We start from the raw sequence: 15,025 nt of genomic DNA, 5'->3' as shown, positions 1-15,025 counted from the left end.
ACTGTGTAACTATCGTCATTGTGTCCTCTGCTGAATCAGCCCCTATATACTAATATATTACACTTTATTATATATCCACACAGATGTCGCCAACATAGGGCTCCAACAGGTTCCTCATGTAATGGCTTTCATATTCCTTATTCTATCAGATCAGACGTTCCCAAACTCCGCTATTACAGTCCGGGTATTAAGGATATCCATGCTTGAGCACAGGTCACTTAGTGCCTCAGTCAGTTTTATTAACCATTTGGACTCAAGCATGGATATCCTTATACCCTGGCCTGTAATGGCGGAGTTTGGGAAGCTCTGTATTAGATTAGTATTGTGTTTTTGGCCTATTTGTGCAATAACAAGACCACATGATGTAATATAGGGACATAACTAATCTGTCACCATGGCCATTTACAGATTGTCCTCAGTATGTCCTGCACTGTGAACCTCCCACAGTGGTGACACCACCAGTAATGTGCAGGGTCAGGAGATGGAGATTATTTGGTAGTGACAGAAAGGACAATACAAGCTTTGTTATAATATGAAGCAAAAAAGAGAGAAGTAGAGTATATGATATGGTGCACTATAAGGATTGTTATTCCGTTTATTCTTCTGTCAATAAGTATTAAAATATATCCATCTTTATTTATATCATTAAAAATGTGTTCAAGAAAAAAGGAAAGGTGAAATATTGGTTATAATTATAGATCGTGCTTGTAGTTAGAATGTGAAATAATAAGAAATAGATTAGAATTCCCTGTCACTGCTAGTCATATATAGTATAATAATCTACCAATGTTTATTGATCTTACTATCAATGTATAAGATCAACGTTGTTACTAAATACTATACGGTATATAGCTGTTTAATTATCTCAGTGATCAAACTTATATATGTCACTGGTAGCGTAGTGTATTATACAGCTAATTATGTAATGTGATATTGTAGCTGGAGTATACATAAATATAATAGGTCCTTTGCAGTTTATAGTGAGAGCACGATATAAGGTGGTTTTCTATAAAAAGATCTGTCACACTGCAGATATATTATCAGAATGTACAACTTTGTATCTCACTGTCCCCAGTATGTAATAATGGACAGTATGTAATAAGGGACAGTATGTAATAAGGGACAGTCTGTTGTCTTTCTAAATGTTTTCTCACATCCAACCAATATATCTATCACGTTGCTGATTTATTTCCTGTAACTCAGTGTCGGCAGTCTCCCCAGTAACTATTAGTGGAATATGTTACTTTCTTTAGTACTGTCCACAGGATCTATTTATATATCTTGGAGGTTCAGACCTCTCTTATGATCCCGGCTCAACTGCGCAAAACGTCATTTTTTTCGCTCTAAGCCCAATCCTATATACTGTCTCTTCTAAATCAGATTATTATAACAATAGACAAAGGTATACTGTCAAATTACTGTATAGTAAATGGTGACTAATTGGGAAACGCCGACGCACGTTTTGCCAGAAGGCTGCTTTATCAAGGCAGTGTTTATGGTGAATTTATGTTCTTTCCACTTACGGATTATGGCCCCAACAGTGCTCAATGGAACATTCAGAAGTTTAGAAATCCTTCTTTAACCAAATGCCATCATTATGTTTTGCAACAATAAGTTTGCAAAGGTCTTCAGAGAGTGCTTTGCGGTTACCCATAATGAGATATATCTTGTGTGACACCTTGATAATGAGACACCTTTTTATAGGTGGTCAGTTGGGATTGAACCAGTTTATATTCATTTGCACTGACAAGAGGCAGGTTTGCTTTCTAATTACTGATAGATGTCAGCTGGTGTCTTGGCTTTCCATGCCTTTTTGCACCTCCCTTTCTTCATGTGTTCAATACTTTTTTCCCTGTGTCATTTCATATTATTACACATAACTTAATTTATGGACATCTATGGTTTGATTTCTTTGCATGTGTGGATTGCATGGGTTGTTGCTGACATTTGGTGAAAATTTCATTACAATAGCCCCATTACAGATATATTTCCTGAGAAAAATGTTAATGTGCGCAATACTTATTTACCCGCTGTGTGTATGTATGTATGTGTATGTATGTATGTGTGTGTATATATATATATATATATATATATATATATATATATTGGGGCTGCACAAGCTCTTTGTATTCCCAGGTTCTTGTTATGCAGTTTTTTATTGTTTGTGTTTTAGCTTTATCCTAACTTTGCTCTTAGTACCTTTATACTGTGACTGTCTTAGTGTCCATTTCTCATACCCAAACAAGAAAGGTTTTGTCTTACACGTGTGCCCCTCTTTCCTGTCTCCTGTCACTGTGACACCGCTCTGGTGTTGGGGATTTGCTCTCTGATGGGCACCTGCATGGATACACTGGCCTGTCCTGTTATTACCTCCTATCATGGTATATATCAGCATTTTGTTAGTACATATGTATTAGATAATATGTCATCTCTATTGTATGTGTGCCATGGAGGGAATGACAGCACTGTGCGAGTATCATATCCTGCAGCTTATAATACATGAGTAATACAGAAATGACACATTGTACACAAGCCATGAATAATAACAGGAATTGCTCTGTATGAGTAACTGGACGTTACAGGACTATTATGTGCAGGATGTTACTCTCATCATTAATGTAAGGACCATATTATACCAAAGAGAGAAAGCCAGGACAGCTATTCCTCATGGATGGCTCCTAATACGTACAGACCCCACCTGATGGAAAATGCCAGGATGCTGCACATCTCTGAGCGTTGGATGTATGATCTGTTATCTATATACAGGTGCACAGCGCAGCGTCACTACACCAGTATGCCGGGAGCCTCACATCATTACTCTGTACTGTTACCTAGCTGTATCCATGTCAGTCTTGTCTGCTCATAGTTGTAATGGAGTTACATTAACTGAAATACTCTGTGCTGCTGTTACCATTCTCTTTTTAGTTACAGATTTCCAGCACCACCCACCTTATCTGCTGCTTGTGTGTCTGCCCCCAGGTTTGCAGGATACAGCAGCTGCTCATTTTATAATCTGCTTTTCTTGCCGCATTCACACAATATTATAGTAATCTGTAGTATTAAATATTCAATAAATAACATTCCAAGTGTTACTACAGAAGGAAACTATATTCTTGTAATCTTGCAATAAAATGACTCTGATGTAGAAAATTCTGCCTCACTGCTGTGTTTAGTTATAACTTGTGTATAAAGGAAAAGGTGGGGTGTGGGGGGAATGAGGGAGAAGGTGATACATAATAATATAATGGTCAGTAATCAATAAATATAATTCATGGGAAAAAAAACTACAAATGTAAGTAAAGTCCATGATGTGGTGTAATGGGTACGAGGACCTGTGTATAATGTGGTGTAATGGGTACGAGGACCTGTGTATAATGTGGTGTAATGGGTACGAGGACCCGTGTATAATGTGGTGTAATGGGTACGAGGACCCGTGTATAATGTGGTGTAATGGGTACGAGGACCCGTGTATAATGTGGTGTAATGGGTACGAGGACCCGTGTATAATGTGGTGTAATGGGTACGAAGACCCGTGTATAATGTGGTGTAATGAGTACGAGGACCCGTGTATAATGTGGTATAATGGGTACGAGGACCTGTGTATAATGTGGTGTAATGGGTACGAGGACCTGTGTATAATGTGGTGTAATGGGTATGAGGACCTGTGTATGATGTGGTGTAATGGGTACGAGGACTCGTGTGTACGAGGACCCGTGTGTAATGTGGTGTAACGGGTACGAGGACCCGTGTGTAATGTGGTGTAACGGGTACGAGGATCCGTGTGTAATGTGTAACGGGTACGAGGACCCGTGTGTAATGTGGTGTAACGGGTACGAGGACCCGTGTGTAATGTGGTATCCTTCACAGTGGGGTAGGGGATAATGAGCTGCAGCTGATAAGACCTGCTGTCATGGCCGCCACAGGGAGGCCAATCCTGGGCCATTTTTTCAATCATGGGATCCCTGGCATTGAGTTGGTCAAGTAAAATATTTTTTTCTTTTGGGCTTTTGCTGGGCCATGAATGTACTTTTATTTTTGTATTGTTAGGGCTCAGCCAGAGGTCCCCAACACCACAGGTACTATAAAATAAACATTATTCATGGCCCAGCACAGGCCCACAGGAAAAAATAAATCTTTCATGGCCCCTGGCCGGGCCCCAACAGTCAGCAGCAGAAGTATATTAACATATATGGCCAACCCTGTCCCCAGCCTCCGACAGGAATAAATTACTTTCAGCAAAGGTCCCCAGCCCACCCTTTTCACCATATCACAGCACAGCAGGCGTATGATGAATTTGCAAATATAATGTACATCATCCTCAGAGAGGAAACTCACCTAGGCCAGTAACGCATGTATAACTCTCCAGTCTCCTCCAAACCAGCAACCAGGCAGCAAGGGGTGCTCCAGCAGGCACTGTGTGGGGGTGCAGGCTTCTTGGTGATGCAGCAGCAGGGCTCCTTTCCTGGGGGGGTGCAGCAGGGCTCCTTTCCTGGGGTGGGGGTGCAGCAGGGCTCCTTTCCTGGGGTGGGGGTGCAGCAGGGCTCCTTTCCTGGGGTGGGGATGCAGCAGGGCTCCTTTCTAGGGGTGGGGGTGCAGCAGGGCTCCATTCCTGGGGTGGGGGTGCAGCAGGGCTCCTTTCCTGGGGTGGTGATGCAGCAGCAGGGCTCCTTTCCTGGGGTGGGGGTGCAGCAGGGCTCCTTTCCTGGGGTGGTGGTGCAGCAGGGCTCCTTTCCTGGGGTGGGGGTGCAGCAGGCTCCTTTCCTGGGGTGGTGGTGCAGCAGGACTCCTTTCCTGGGGTGGGGGTGCAGCAGGGCTCCTTTCCTGGGGGGGTGCAGCAGGGCTCCTTCCCTCCTCCTGAATAGTTTGGCCCTGGCACTTTTATTTTTGTGTCAGAGGCTTTTATTTTCACAGGGGCCAGGGCTGGCTGCCTGACACCACACTAGCCCCCTCAGCAATGCTGCTCCATCCTCCTTCACTTAAGATTGTTGCGGGCATGGCTGAAGGAAGACAGGCTGCATTGTGCTGCACTGCGCGATGCTGCGTGACCTCTGACGTCACACCAAGGTGCCGCGCACAGCCGGGCAGCATCTGAGCTGAGTGCGCAGGGCTCAGCACTGCCCGCCAATAAACAAAGACAAAGACCTTTTTTTTATATTTTGACTCAGTGCCGCCCTCCAGGGATCGGTGCTCCGGACGACGGCCCAGTTAGCCAAACCCTAGAACCGTCCCTGGTGGGTTGGTTGGTATGAACAAATATTGTAATGTGCACAATGACACAAGTGGGGCTATCTCGGACATGCAGGATGCAGCAAAACAAAACAAGTCAATGTGACAATGTCCAGTATGCACTCATACTCCCTGAGGAAGGCCCGCACTGGGCAGAAACGTGTTGGAGTTGCATCCACATCTTCTATACCAAACACTACACTATACCACAGCTAGCATGAACACCCACACCCACAGCGGGCTGTGCTACCGACCGGTCTGAGCCGATATCAACGCAGAGCACCACCCAGCAGGAATCAACCCGCAAAACCCCAGGATTGGGGAATCATGCCTCATCACACCGTGCCAGGAACGTACCTGGATGTTACAGACAAGAAGGATGGATACACCACGGTCAGGCTACATTTCAACTGCCGGAGGAAGCATCTCCTGAAGGTCCCCATTGTGCAAGATCAACATCACACGGTTACCACACAAGGCCACCCGTGCCCACGTCTCTCTGCTACACATCCACAGGTATCCAGGCACTGACCACGCATAACCAGGACGACCAGACAGGTAAGCTGGACGCTGCCCCTAACTCTAAAAAGACCGCAACACTAGGTGGAAATTACACTCTGCTTAACCACGTATTGGACTCTCTGAATACCGGAATAGACCATTCCGGGTACTGATAATACCCACTACCACCTTCCACTTTACCACACTACCATTGTTACTGGACATGCCACATTGACTTGTTTTGTTTTGCTGCATCCTGCATGTCCGAGATAGCCCCACTTGTGTCATTGTGCACATTATAATATTTGATCATACCAACCAACCCACATCTATTATTGCTACATCTCTCTGTACATAACCAATATTCTGTGTACTGCTGCTGTCTATTGAGACCAGTAAACTATTACTGTATCTTACAACATTTTGGGTCCATTCTTCTTTTACACATCACCCAATCATTTATAACAATACCACTTAGCAATATGTCTGAGCGCTACACAACCCAATTTTCTAGTATCCCCACTCATGGCAGAAGCACTTACCTTAGTTACACAAACACATACTCTGTGCGCAAGGGTATCCATCCTGAACTATTTCTTGCCTATTTATCGGAACTACTATTGTTTTGCTTTATTACACCTCATCTGCTACTAGTGGTGCTCATAATCTATATAGTACATTCCTAATTATCAATACGGGACATGGGGAAATTCCTAATCGCCCCTACCCCATGAAAAACCCTCAGAAACAAATCGGGTAAACGTGGAGATATTGCTATCCCTGCAGAGCCTTCATCGCTAGTCGTGATGTCCTCTCAGCCTTCTCAGACGTCCTCTAAGTACCACTAACTCACCACTCTCCACCCTGCCCCAAGCAGATGCTCCCCTGCATTTCCATTAGTCTATGAAGACATGGTGAGAGCAATTAAGGATACAATGGCCCCAATTATGCAACAGCAGTCTGCTACGTCTGTGGCAGCTCTGAAAGAGGTAAAATCCCAACTTGATTCCACCGGTATCTAACGAACAGAAGATTAGTGAGAATGAACAAGATATCTTCGAATTGAAACAACAGGCAGCGTCCATGCAAAAATCCAGCTACCAGCTGATCGGCAAAGTAGATGACTTGGAAAATCATTCCCGCCCGAATAATTTGCGTGAGGTAGGCCTTCCAGAAAGTCTGAGGGGCCCTGACCTCATCAAATTCCTACCCTCTGATCTACCACAGATTTTGGGAGTTGCTGATGTTATACCTGACTTTACTGTTGAAAGGGTGCACAGTTTAGGATCTTTCTCCGATTCCTCACGCCCACGCACAGTGATACTTTGTTGCTTGAACTCCTCATAAAATGACTTTTTGGTCTGCTGCTCGTAAGATGGACAGGATCCATGTGGAATGACCATCGCCTGCTCATTTTTCTAGACTAATCGGCCGAAGTCACTAGGGCCTGCAAGGAGATGAACCCTATCTGCTCAAAGCTTGTCCAGACACAGAGGAAATTCGCTCTTCTTTATCTCGCTAAGCTCAGAATCTTGCAAGGTAAAGATTTTAAAGACTTTACTGTGCCCGCCGATGCCCGAGCATACATGGAAGAGGAGGAGGAAGAGCGCATGGCTAATCCTGACTGATAGATTTCCTTTATATACCTACTAAATATCATTTTCTGCTTATTGTCAGATTCTTGTACTGGACTCTCAGATACTGCTTTGCTCTAATACAATTAATACTTTGATTCTGTTGTGTGTTTTCCGATGATGGTGTTTCTATATTATTGCACTTTTATGTTGCTGCCCTGGGATATCATTGTTGGAACTTTGCAGCATATTTAAAATTGGTTTAATTCTAACCGATTTTTCTCTTTAGACTTTTGTGCTTTTCATGTTAGAAATATTCCGGCATATTATTATTTGTACATCTGATATTGATATGCCTATGTATATATTTCTTTCTTATACTCTATATCAGTGGTGTCAAACTCGGGCCCTCCAGCTGCTGTGGGACTATATATCCCAGCATGCCCTGCCACAATTTTAGCAAGTCCTAATAGCAAAACTCTGACAGTGCATGCTGGGATGTGTAGTTCCATTGCAGCTGAAGGGCCCGAGTTTGACACCACTGCTCTATATATTTTTATCAACATTATTACGGGGGGGCGCGGCTCTTCCTTGTTCTCATATGTCTCTAACTGTATTCATACCGTGGATTATTTCTGTTTTATTTACATTTTTTCCTTTTTTTTTCTCTGGTTCCTTTTCCTTTTTTTTATTCTGTTTTCATCTTTTTTCCAAGATTGGGGAGATGTTACAACTAATAAAATCGATGTTTTTTGTTCTATAGCAATGCGATGGTGTGCTTTTTTGGGTGGGATGTCTGCGCTATTTTCTCTAAACTCCCTAAATATTGAATAATATTAGAGTGTGTTCTTGGAATGTCCAAGGCATTAAGAGCCTGATTCAGAGGCGCTCGCTGTTTGCTAGCGCTCGCTCTGAATCAGGGCGGGATTTTTATTTATTTTTTTCTCCTGCCCACTCGCTAAGCTGTGGGTGCCCACCCACAGCTTGTGAGAGCGGGCTGGAGATGGTTGCGATTATCACGACCATCGGCATTGCGAGGAGACCCTAAGGTAGAGTCTCAGCACTCTCAATGCCGAGTGGAAATCCTGCTGTAATAGAGCAGGAAGTCCACTACCCGCCTACAAAATGGGGCGAGTCCCTACCTCCCTATCCGCGGGTAGGGGCGAGCCCCGACCCGCCCACAAAATGGGGCGAGCTGTCGATCAACATCGACAGCTGCCCCATTTTGTTGCGAGCCCCGTAGCGAGTGAAGTTCTCACTCGCTACGGGGCTTGTGCACCGCACGTGTGCACTGGGCCACCATCGACCCGCTTGCGAGCGCTATGCTATGCGCTCGCAAGCGGGTCTGAATCAGGCCCCAATTCCCCTGTGAAATGTCACAAAATAACTTCATATCTCAATTTGAAAAAAGCCGATAAATCTTTTTTACAGGAAACACACCTGACAGATTTGGAACATGTGAAATTATCTGTGTTGCGACAACGGGTTGTAGCTTTTTCATCGTATACCTCTAAAGCGCGTGGAGTTGCTATTCTTATACGGAAAGGGCTCCCATTTGTAGTTGAAAAGCAGATATCTGACCTAAATGCCCGATTTGTTATTCCTCAGATTACGCTTTCTGGTGTTCTTTACACTTTATGTGATATTTATGCCCCTACAAATTATGATCGTTCCTTTATTAAAGTATTGAGTAATAAGTTGTATCCCCGAGGCTCACCTCTTGGACTTACTGCGGCACCTGTCACCGGTCTATGTGTATTTCATCACAGTGGATCGCCACATCCGGAGTGATGAACTTACTATTCCCTGGCTACATCTGGGATTGATATCTACACACTGACGTGGATGCTGGGCGCAGTCACTCATTGGATTTGTTACATGCTTTTTATTCATATATTTCCTGTAAGTGTACATCTGTTATTAAAACCATCGTTTTCAGGGCATACTGCACTATTATTTTACTCTCTCCTTATATTTCTCCATGTTTATGGTGTTACAAGAAGGAAGATCCAGCGGTACCTCTTTCTAGTGCTATATCAGTGGTATCCAGCCATTTGGAACTATCAAGTCCAATTTGATTTGGTGACTATTGATTGTATCTTTGTGGAAAACACATTGGTGTCCCAATACATTTTAAAAAAGCAATGAAATTCCATAGACAAGAAAACCTTACGGTTTCACATGTCCCATTAGGGCTTCTTAGACATGATCTGAAATTTCACAAAACCTATTGAATTTCTGCCACTCAAACTTTAAAAAGCAATGAAGTTATGATCATTAAGGCTGACGCATTAGTGGAAGTGTTCCTTGGGTAATACAATGGCGATGCAATTATTAGCGATCGCATATTTCACCATACCCCATACACACATTAAAAATACGCACTTTAGCGAATGCATAATATCCTGTATGCGAACGCTGTTTATTAGCTTCATGCGTACACATCTGCCCCAAGTATAAAGTCCTCACTACATAAATCTAACTAGCGTCTTTTCCCAAACCCCATACTTACACACTGCACACTCACATAAAAGGTTCCATAGCTTCAAAGTGAAATATTCAAGGTTTATTCATTTATTACTAATGTTGTGAAATAAAGACTATTTTAGATCTAAGGTTTAGTACATGATAAGCTAACCATGTTTGGTGTTGTACTGATCTACTCTGTCTCAACAGCTATCCGGTGTCATTGGGGGAGAAGATTGCAACATGCGTTCTCAACTTATGGACTGTAGAGAGTTAAAGCACTAAAATGTACTTTGTAATGTTAGCAGCTTAGATTTGCATGCGGCAGGAAAAAGGAGACAAAAGGCTGTCGGAGGCTGATCTGTGTCCATTTGAATCGACCTGTTAAATGTCCTGTAACAGAAGCACCGTGACGGAGAAGCAATGGAATCATGCCAAACTTGCCTATTGTATTGCTTATCCCTGTAAGGGTATAAATGTGCATACAGACTCCAATCTAGAGTCTTCATGCTGATGCTGTTGACGGAGGTTTCTTGTTGATGCCGGTAACTTGTCCCAGTGCGCGTGCGTATGTATAGCTGTACCTTGGGTCTGTATAATTTCTTTGCCCTAAATTGTCTTTAGATCACAGCGTGTATCCTACTGTTTTTATGTTGAATAATATCCTTTGTGCGTTGGAAACACATTTCAAAGTCTGAAGGCATTAATTTACTGTATGACTGCGTACGCAAATAGCGACAATTTTAGAAGGTATAGGCAGGAGCGTATAAAGGTTTAGAAGGTATAGGAAGGATTGTACAAAGGGCTAATTACGTTATAACACACCCTGTGGTTAATGGCAGATTCAGCACTCTCACAGAATGAGATTGCTGTCAGTCACAAAATGGTGGAGCTGCTAATTCACAGAATTGTGTGCTCATTGGAATACACCAGAGCCTTAACTAAACTTCTTGGTTCCCTTTGCCAGATAGAGCATTGGTGCCCTCCCTCCACCATTTTATAAATAGAGACATTAGATAGTGCACCTGAAAAAAAGGCCATGGCCTCATGGGGAAGGGCTAGGGAAGAGAGTGCTGCATCTGCAGTTAACCACATGGTGTGATGGCATACCATATCTGTATTACGCAAGGAACACGTCCATTAAGGCGTCAGCCTTAATGATCGTAATTTTATTGCTTTTTGAAGTTTAATGGGACATGTGAAACCGTAAGTTTTTTGTCTATGGAATATTTCTTAACAACCAAATGATAATCTCTTTCTATGCCATTTGTATCTATAGTAAAGTAACAATATAAAGTTTCTTCAATTTCTCTCTCTCTCATTTTTTCCCTTATTTTTATTTGTCCCTCTTTTTTTAATGTTGAAATATTGGTATTTGCACCTTATTTTTATGGTTGCTATGAGTGTGAGATAGAGGATAATACTAAACCTTCTTTCGATTTTCATCATACGCCACTAATACTCCATATTGTATGATTTGCAATGATTGTTATTACTTTAATTATATACTGGTGTATTTTGTTTATACTACTGTGTTTCTAGTAAAAAAATATTCTTTTTTTAATGTATATTACCCATTATGTTGACTAATCTCCATGTTTTTTTTTTCTTTGCATTGTATTTTGGATACCAATAAAAAAAGGTTTATAAAAAAAAAAAAAAAAAAAAACATGATGGAAACCAAATGAGCCATGAATGGACCTAAAGGCTTTACCTCACCAAATATAGCTGAGTGGCTATAACACTATGGTCAGCTATAAGGTAATGATGGGAGTTGATTGGTTTGTTTTTAGTGGTTAATGGTTTATCCAAAGATGGTGAGGTTCCGATGTTTCCTCACAATAGTGTTGTACCAATGTTGGGTCACTGTAACTCGCTCCTGTGGCCTCTCCCTGCCTAATGCAGAGGATTATCAGTCAGGCATGCAGCACAGGAGCAGGGATCTTGGGTGGCGGGCAGTCACTCTGAGCCTGTCACTGTGTCTATGACGTGAGGGTGGCACTCAGCGTATCACTGCCTGCCAATGACTGAGTGCCCGGATGATTGGTTATGCTCTCAGTCTGTCAGGGCAGTCACATGGGTCGCGGAGCAATGTGTGATCACTGCAGAGCATGAAGCACAGCAGCAGCCAGTCCACCACTATTAGTAACAGGAGGAGTCAGCTCAGCCAGCCCTGAGGAGACGACGAGGAGTCTTGTGTGATAACATCGGAAACCATCGATGTTCCGGGATCAGTGCTTAGGCCTAAACAATGTTGTGTAATGAATGCTAATTACACTGACACTATGTTCTCCTTATGTCCAATCCCTACTATAATACAAACATCTGTAACACTAGTTATTAACGTTATCATGTGAGAAAATGTGATTTACCATACATGGTTCCAGCAATAATGTAACTTCCTCCAGTCCTGTAACTAAAGGTGGGGAATGTGCAGAGGGGCAGCTACATGTGTCCCTGTATAAGGTGGTATTGTCCTATTATATCTGTATGACTGACATAGAGCAGATACACATTACTGACATAGGAAGACGCTGTGACCCAGACAGGCTTATACACAGGTCCTTAACCATTACACCACATTATACACAGGTCCTCATACCCATTACACCACACTATACGCAGGTCCTTGTACCCATTACACCAACTTATACACAGGTCCTCGTACCCATTACACCACATCATACACAGGTCCTCGTACCCATTACACCAAATTATACGCAGGTCCACGTACCCATTACACCACATTATACACAGGTGCTTGTACCCATTACACCACATTATACACAGGTCCTCGTACCTATTACACCACATTACACACAGGTCCTCGTACCCATTACACCACATCATACACGGGTTCTCGTACCCATTACACCACACTATACACAGGTCCTTACCCATTACACCACATTATACACAAGTCCTCGTACACAATTCACCACATTATACACAGGTCCTCGTACCCATTACACCACACTATACGCAGGTCCTCGTACCCATTACACCACACTATACACAGGTCCTTACCCATTACACCACATTATACACAAGTCCTCGTACCCAATTCACCACATTATACACAGGTCCTCGTACCCATTACACCACACTATACGCAGGTCCTCGTACCCATTACACCACACTATACGCAGGTCCTCGTACCCATTACACCACACTATACGCAGGTCCTCGTACCCATTACACCACATTACACACGGGTCCTCGTACCCATTACACCACATTACACACGGGTCCTCGTACCCATTACACCACATTATACACGGGTCCTCGTACCCACTACACCACATTATACACGGGTCCTCGTACCCACTACACCACTTTATACACGGGTCCTCGTACCCATTACACCACTTTATACACGGGTCCTCGTACCCATTACACCACATTATACACGGGTCCTCGTACCCATTACACCACATCATACACGGGTCCTCGTACCCATTACACCACATTATACACAGGTCCTCGTACCCATTACACCACATTATACACAGGTCCTCGTACCCATTACACCACATTATACACAGGTCCTCGTACCCATTACACCACATTATACGCAGGTCCTCGTACCCACCTGTACCCGTTACACCACATTTATACACAGGTCCTCGTACCCGTTACACCACACCATACACAGGTCCTCGTACCCATTACACCACACTATACACAGGTCCTCATACCCATTACACCACACTATACACAGGTCCTCGTACCCATTACACCACACTATACGCAGGTCGTCGTACCAATTACACCACATTATACGCAGGTCCTTGTACCAATTACACCACATTATACACGGGTCCTCGTACCCATTACACCACATTACACACAGGTCCTCGTACCCATTACACCACATTATACACAGGTCCTCGTACCCATTACACCACATTATACACAGGTCCTCATACCCATTAGACCAACTTATACACAGGTCCTCCTACCCATTACACCACATTATACACAGGTCCTTGTACCCATTACCCCACATTATACACAGGTCCTCGTACCCATTACACCGCATTACACACAGGTCCTTGTACACATTACACCACATTATACACAGGTCCTCGTACCCATTACACCACATTATACACATAGTACCCATTACACCACATTATACACAGGTCCTTGTACCCATTACACCACATTATACACAGGTCCTCGTACCCATTACACCACATTATACACAGGTCCTTGTACCCATTACACCAGATTATACACAGGTCCTTGTACCCATTACACCACATTATACACAGGTCCTCGTACCCATTACACCGCATTACACACAGGTCCTTGTACACATTACACCACATTATACACAGGTCCTCGTACCCATTACACCACATTATACACATAGTACCCATTACACCACATTATACACAGGTCCTCGTACCTATTACACCACATTATACACAGGTCCTCGTACCCATTACACCACATTATACACAGGTCCTCGTACCCATTACACCACATTACACACAGGTCCTCGTACCCATTACACCACATTATACACAGGTCCTCGTACCCATTACACCACATTATACACAGGTCCTTGTACCCATTACACCACATTATACACAGGTCCTTGTACCCATTACACCACATTATACACAGGTCCTTGTACCTATTACACCACATTATACACAGGTCCTTGTACCCGTTACACCACGTTATACACAGGTCCTCGTACCCATTACACCACATAATACACAGGTCCTTGTACCCATTACACCACATTATACACAGGTCCTTGTACCCATTACACCACATTATACACAGATCCTTGTACCTATTACACCACATTATACACAGGTCCTTGTACCCATTACACCACATTATACACAGGTCCTCGTACCTATTACACCACATTATACACAGGTCCTTGTACCCATTACACCACATTATACACAGGTCCTCGTACCCATTACACCACATTACACACAGGTCCTTGTACCCATTACACCACATTATACACAGGTCCTCGTACCCATTACACCACATTATACACAGGTCCTTGTACCCATTACACCACATTATACACAGGTCCTTGTACCCATTACACCACATTATACACAGGTCCTTGTACCTATTACACCACATTATACACAGGTCCTTGTACCCGTTACACCACGTTATACACAGGTCCTCGTACCCATTACACCACATTATACACAGGTCCTCATACCCATTACACCACATCATACACAGGTCCTTGTACCCATTACACCACGTTATAC

General features: G+C 43.3%; 1 protein-coding gene across 1 annotated transcript in view; it reads right to left on the bottom strand.

The window, feature by feature from the left end:
• Positions 1-15,025, bottom strand: part of LOC148451068 (uncharacterized) — a 260,573-nt gene that overhangs the window by 99,090 nt on the left and 146,458 nt on the right. The gene's annotated exons all lie outside the window — the stretch shown is intronic.

Source organism: Taudactylus pleione, unplaced genomic scaffold, assembly GCF_031769625.1.
Source record: "Taudactylus pleione unplaced genomic scaffold, aTauple2 ptg001186l, whole genome shotgun sequence".
Lineage (NCBI taxonomy): Eukaryota > Metazoa > Chordata > Amphibia > Anura > Myobatrachidae > Taudactylus > Taudactylus pleione.
This window is presented reverse-complemented; position numbering and strand designations above follow the sequence as displayed.